The following is a 6,792-nucleotide window of genomic DNA, read 5'->3' as shown; positions in this document are numbered from 1 at the left end:
TTCTCCCAGTCAGTGGGTTGCCTTTCTGTCTTAGCAACAGTGTCCTTTGCTTTACAGAAGCTTCTCAGTCTCAGGAGGTCCCATTTATTCAATGCGGCCCTTACTGTCTGTGCTGCTGAGGTTATACGTAGGAAGTGATCTCTTGTGCCTACTTGTTGTAGAGTACTTCCCACTTTCTCTTCTATCAGGTTCAGTGTGTTCAGACTAATATTGAGGTCTTTAATCCACTTGGACTTGAGTTTTGTGCATGGTGACAGACACGGATCTATTTTCATTCTTCTACAGATTGACATCCAGTTTTGCCAGCACAATTTGTTGAAGATGCTCTCTTTTTTCCATTGTATGGTAGGTTTTTTGAGATGGGGGTTTCTCTGCGCAACCCTGGTTATCCTGGAACTCAGAGATCCACCTGTCTCTTCCTCCCAAGTGTTGGAATTAAAGGCTTGTGCCACCGCTGCCTGACTTTTGTTTTTTAAAGACACAGAGAAAGCATGAAGGTTGGAAGGTGGGGCAGTAGGGAGGGTCTGGCAGTCAGGAATTGGGAGAGTGCAAAGAACATGATTAAAATACATTGTATAAAAATCTCCAAGCATACATAAAAACATTATTTTAAATAGGATTTTCTCATTTTAATGGATAAGGTATTTATTTATAAATATTTTCTGTTATTAAATTTTCTTCTAAGAGCATTTAATGGCATTATATTTTATCATGGAATACAGCATAACTTAGTAAATGACAGCTCCTATTGTTTCTAGGAAAGGAGGCCTTCCTAGTACTTCTCTGCAAATAGTCTAGCTCTGAATCTTTGCTGAGGGCAGGAGCAGTATTTAAAATGAAACTTTCTAACATGCAGTGGTGGTGACCACTTAAAATCCCAGCATCCAGAAAGCAGAGACAAGAAATCCATAGCTGCAGCTTTGAAGCCGGCCTGGTCCACAAAAGCAAGACCCAGGCCAGACAGGACTGCTTAGAGACCCTAACCGAGGAAAGGAAAACAGAACAACAAATCCCTCAAAGTAATTTACATTGATAAACATACCATTTAAGACCTGACACTTCTCAAGTTCCTATCTGAAGCATTTGAATGAGAATCATAGGGTAGGGGATGGAACCTGTTCTTTTCTAAACAAGCTTTCTTTCTGTCTCTCCCTGGGAGGGTAGGGAGCCTAGACTCCTGGTGTGGCCTTGGGATTTTCCCTAGAGTTCTTTGGGGTAGGGGAAGATTTAGGAGCTGGCAGTTTCCGGTCAAAGTGCTGGAAAAAGGAGCCTTTCTTCTCTGAAGTGACTTGGAAGGTGGAGGAGTGACTTTTTTTTTTTTTTAATGTGGTTCCCCAGAGAAAGTCCATAGAGCCTGCACGAAGGGCAGTGTGGGGCGCCAGGGTAGAAGCCCTACAGCAGGCCTCTGCGGAAAGCAGGGTTTGGTGGATAGTACTTTTTTGCTAACTGGGGAGACTGAAGATAAGAAGCAAAGACCTGGGTATCTTGTCTCCAAAGAGACACTTGGTGTGTTTGACTTCAGAGATGATAGCCCACAATTAACCTGACGACCCAGCTTTAAACATTTTCTTCTTCACAGTTAGAATACTTTAAACAAAAGAGGATTCATTTATTGAAATGAGCTGCTAACCAGAGATAGCAAGAACGCATCTTCTCTAAATGCACAGCTCTGTGCTCTCTCTATGACCCTGTTCTTAATTTGCTCTAGAAAGGCTACATTCTAGTTGCTTTGACATGAAATACAAAAGTGTCCTGTGCTTTGTGACCGGGCTCTGAACTTTTCTGTTTCGATACCGAAGGCGCATCCTACTGCTTTGCTAGGGCAAGTTGTCTTTTAATTCCCAGACAGCAGAGTGTCAAGAAAAAACCTGAGATGGCTGCAAAAACAGCTGGGGGGAGGAGTTTGACTACAAATCTACTCTGTATCCCTTTAATATTAATGCAATTAGCCAGAACTCATTTTCTTTCCAGTATGCCAAACATTTGCAGTAATACTTCCTATTCTCGAATTTATTTTCCTGGGATAACAACTTCAGTTAATTAAGTTCCAGGGGTCTGCCAGAGAAACAGTGTGCAGCACAATGAACTTTGCGGAGATAATAGTTCTCAAGGATCTAACAGTTTTCAATAACAATGCCAGGATAAACAGGACGCTTGACGGGCACGTGCCTAGAGGCCCAGCTAAAAGGGCCTTTGTGTTGTTAGAGTAAAAGGAATTGTAATCTGTGCCACGGAAGAGGCTGTTTTTAAAGCTTGAGGGGCTTGAAATGCCCTCCACAGGCTTTGTGTGGTCAAGGGTGCTTCGCTTTTGAATCTTGCTTTTGTTCTGTTTTATTAGAGAATAACGGGCTGTATTTTGACCTTTTCTTGTTTTATCACTGTTACACTTTCATACATACGTATAAGTTACTTTGACAATATTAATGTCTTCTGTATCCTCAAACAAATTACACATGTGAATAAACTAAAGAGTGTCTCCTGGGCAGTCAATAGAATGAACACACACCTTTACAAAAAAACTACATCCTCCCAAGATGCCTCTCTTCTCCTCTGCAACGTTTGTATGCAAAGCCCCAAGGCCGAACACATAGCATTGGCTCACAGAATTTATTGAACGAATGACTTAATCAAGGGAATAAATGAACAAATTAGCAATTTAAGGATGTAGTTCAGTGGTGGAATTCTTGCTTAGTGTTCTTAAGACATTAGACGCCTTTGGTTTGATCTCTAATGCCAAAATAAATGAATAAATAATCTATTTATTTAAATAAATCATTGTTGAATATTTGCCTGTGTATCTTTAGCCACTTCCTCAGAACAACTGAAGAAAAGGCATTTAGAGTTTGCTCATATCTTAATTTTCACCGTGAATCACTACAGGAGCAAACTGGTAACTGGTAGCACTGAGAAATAGGCAATGGGTTTTGGTTAAACTATTTTGACCAATGGATTTCTTTTTCACTCGTTTATTCAAATAGTTACAGAGTATTTATTACGGGTCAGGGATCTTCAAGGCACCTGGAATATAGAAGCAGACAAAAGAGGTAGTGTTGGTTCTCATGAAACAGGCATTCTCGCTGAGGACATGCCATCTACAAATGCAAAACAAGTGCATGACATGCCAAGTGAAGACGGCGTGCCAGGGAGAGTGACTCTCCCTGCTGGGATCTCACCTGAGCTGAAACCTGACCAGGAGCACAGGCAGAGACAGAGGCTGAAGGAGGCCCACAGAGTGCTCTGTGTGTGAAGTGGCAAGGTGGCATATACTGTGCCCATCAAAGACGCACATGATTCTTGCTCAAAAAAGAATTTAAAAAGACATTAGAGGCAGTCCTGACCCAAGGAAATATTCTGTAGCCGTCTTTTCCACACAACCTTTGGAATGCCTTAAAGACAGTATTTACTTATTGCATTTTAAAACAGTGTGGCTGTTTCTAAAGGGAAAAATGAAGTCACAAACACACAACAACTGTAACTGTTAGACCTTTATTTGAATATTATTTTTAAAAAGGCAAAATCAGAATCAAACACATAGCATCCATTAAAGACCTTAAAAACAACTTGAATCAGATAGTATTGCTCTATTGCTCTTCCCTTTAAAGACCTAACGTTTTTCATGGTTATTAAGCTACATCTTAAATCTGCAACAAGAACTACACACTAACCTGTTGATTCATTAAAAAAAAAAATATTGAGTGCCTGTTAGTAATTTAGGCTCCGGAGATACTGCTGTGAGGGGGTGGAGCCAAGCTTCAGTTCCCACGATGTTTACTCTCAGAGGGGTGGGAGCCAGCCAGCTGGAAGACTGACGGACTATAAACATATAAATAAAACCAATAAGCAAGCAAATGGACCAGATAAATTCTAACGTGTGAGCGCTGTGAAGAAAATAAAATCGAATCTTTGCTGGAAAAAATCATCTAGCCTTTCAGGACCGCAGGCTCCATTTTCTCACCCCAGGATATTTAAATAAGGCTGTCTCCTCTCTCAGGGTTCCTCCTTTATTTCCCTGAAGTACCTTCCTCTTTTCAGATCTCAAGCACAAATAGCAGCTTCTCTTAGTACTTCCATTGGCACACTAATCTCCTTTGCAATGTTCTTTACACTGATACTGGCTCGACGTCTGTCCTACTGCAGAGTCCAGGCGTGTGCCGAGAGCTACTGATAGATCTGAGTAGAGATCGGCAGACCATCCAGAGGAACACAAGGAAATGTTTTTCTTTTTCCTAAAGACCATGTAATCAAAAGAGGTTTTTAGGAAACATTTCAGTGTTGCGTGGGACAAACAAGTAGGCGGACGCAGAAGTATTCAGTGTTTGTTTTGGATGGTTCCAGAGTGTACTCAATGGCATCACGGGCTGCATTCAAAGTTTGACAATAAAGTGAATAATTTTCTACATACTTGAAGCAGCTTCATGCTTATGGAAAAGCTCGGGAAAAACAGGAAGCAAGGCAAAGTGTGTATTTGGATTGTGGAAGGAACAAATGGATAGGAACTCTTTTTCTCCTTTTACATTTAAATACTTCTGAATGAACATGCTTCCCCCCCCTTCTAAAACCTATTAACACATGTATATTGTAAAATGTTTAAGACGATATAGGAAAAGATTAAGATGGTTAAATGACTAATAATGATCACACTTTACTTCCATGTATGTCCAACTTCTTTCTAGGAGTTGGGCTAGCTTAGTGGAAGAATGTTTGCCTAAGGCCTGTTCCCAGCACCGGGTGGGGGTGGGGCAAAAGCATGTGTGTGCGCGCGTGCGCGCAATGTAATTTAAAGATTAAAAAATTCACTATGACTAGCATTAAAAAAAGAAATCCAGGGTCTCACTTTAGCCTACGGTGACCTGGAACACACTATGTAGCCCCAGACTGACTTTGAATTTGTTGCAATCCTGCTTTATTCGTTTAGGTACAGGCATACCTGACAAACACAGTCATGTCCAGATACACTGAGGCTTTTGACACACTTTACCAAACAGACACTGTCATTTCCGGATATGCTGAGGCTTTTGACACACTTTACCAAACTGTCCTTTAAGACGTCCATGAATTTGGAGCAGGGAGTACTTGGGAAGAAAAAGCTGGACTGTAGATTTAAGGACAGCCTGGGTCTCATAGAGAGATTCTCCATTTTAAAAAATGTCTTACATTTTAACTCAGACTGATCTGGAATTCACTATGTAGCCTAGGATGGCTTCCAACTCTCAGCAATTCTCCTGCTTCAGCCTCCTCAGTTCTGGGGTTTTTATTGCATTCTTCTTTTTTTAAAATNGAGTAATAATGTGAAAATACCATCACTTTCAAGTTTCACACCTAAAATTCCTTGAGTTCTATATTCTGCTCAAATTTTTGTTGTTGTTGTTGTTTTGTTTTTCGAGACAGGGTTTCTCTGTGGTTTTGGTTCCTGTCCTGGCACTAGCTCTGTAGACCAGGCTGATCTCGAACTCACAGAGATCCGCCTGCCTCTGCCTCCCGAGTGCTGGGATTAAAGGCGTGTGCCACCATCGCCTGGCTTTATTGCATTCTTAAATGGTAAGGAAAAGAGTTTAAGAGAAGTTGTTAAATTGGATGATCACAGGTTTCTCTGAGAGATAAGATGAGGCTAGATGATATCAAAGAAAAATATTCCAGCCTGGTTCGTGTGTTTGTGTAGCCCTGGCTGTCCTGGAACTCGATGTGTAGACCAGGCTGGCCTCGAACTCAGAGATCTGTCTGCCTCTGCCTCCCAAGCGCTGGTACTAGAGACACACACAGCTGCTGCTGCCACCACCCCATCCCCCCCCACCTCACCCCTGCTTCCGGATTAGTTTAAACACCTGAGTTGGGCTAAGTTAGATCCCTTGGAAAAAACAATAAACAAACTACTCTATCTATGCTTTTAAGAGAAAACAGGAAAACGGGGATGGCGGCACAGAGACACCCTTAAAACACTGGCTTAAGATTCTTTTCCCCTTTAACTGTTCAATGGGAATTGGAAGCTGTAGGCTGCATTCCCTTCGATCCTTCCTTTCGTCATTAGCATCTAAGAAAGGTTTCCTTAACCGCCCCCTTTTAGAATTCCCCTGCTATCAGATTTTCCCATCCATTTACAATCACCGCCCCCCCTTTTTTTTAAAGTACTCAAGTTAGAGATCCTTAGCGTCCTTCCTCGCCACTTTTTAACATTGCAAATTTACTTTTGTCCCTACGGTGCGCCCCCTCCCCCACTTTTAAGCTCCAGTATTCGGCAACACGTAATATATTTAAATTTTGTTCACTCTAGATTACCAAATCGCTTAGGAACTGAGAATTTTTATTTCTAGCCTACCTATATCAACCTTATTTTTGGTTCAACTTTTTTTTTCTTCCGAGACAGGGTTTCTTCGTAGCTTTGAGCCTTTCCTGGCACTAGCTCTTGTAGACCAAGCTGCTGGCCTTGAACTCACAGAGATCCGCCTGCCTCTACCTCCCGAGTGCTGGGATTAAAGACGTGCGCCACCACCGCAACTTTCTCAACATCGACAATTATGCTTAATCTACAGTTGGCACTCATTAAATATATGTTGAATAAAATGTTGGCTGCCGTTTACAGGAGTCTGGGCTGTGTGGATCAATGGCAGTTACACTGATACCACATTCTTGTTCTCTGAAAAACAGGCTTCAGCCGGCCCGAACGTGACGTTCTTCAGCTTTCAAAATGGGAACGCAAAGGTTCCCACAATTCTCAGAACGCGAATTTCTCGCCACAATTCAAAATGGCGAAGGAGGGTGGGGCCTGTCACATGGTGGGCGTCACAGCAGCATTTT

This window comes from Alexandromys fortis, unplaced genomic scaffold, assembly GCF_014885135.2.
Source record: "Alexandromys fortis isolate MF-2015 unplaced genomic scaffold, M_Fortis_MF-2015_v1.1 scaffold_266, whole genome shotgun sequence".
In the NCBI taxonomy this organism is placed as follows: Eukaryota; Metazoa; Chordata; class Mammalia; order Rodentia; family Cricetidae; genus Alexandromys; species Alexandromys fortis.
Note: the sequence above shows the minus strand (reverse complement) of the source record.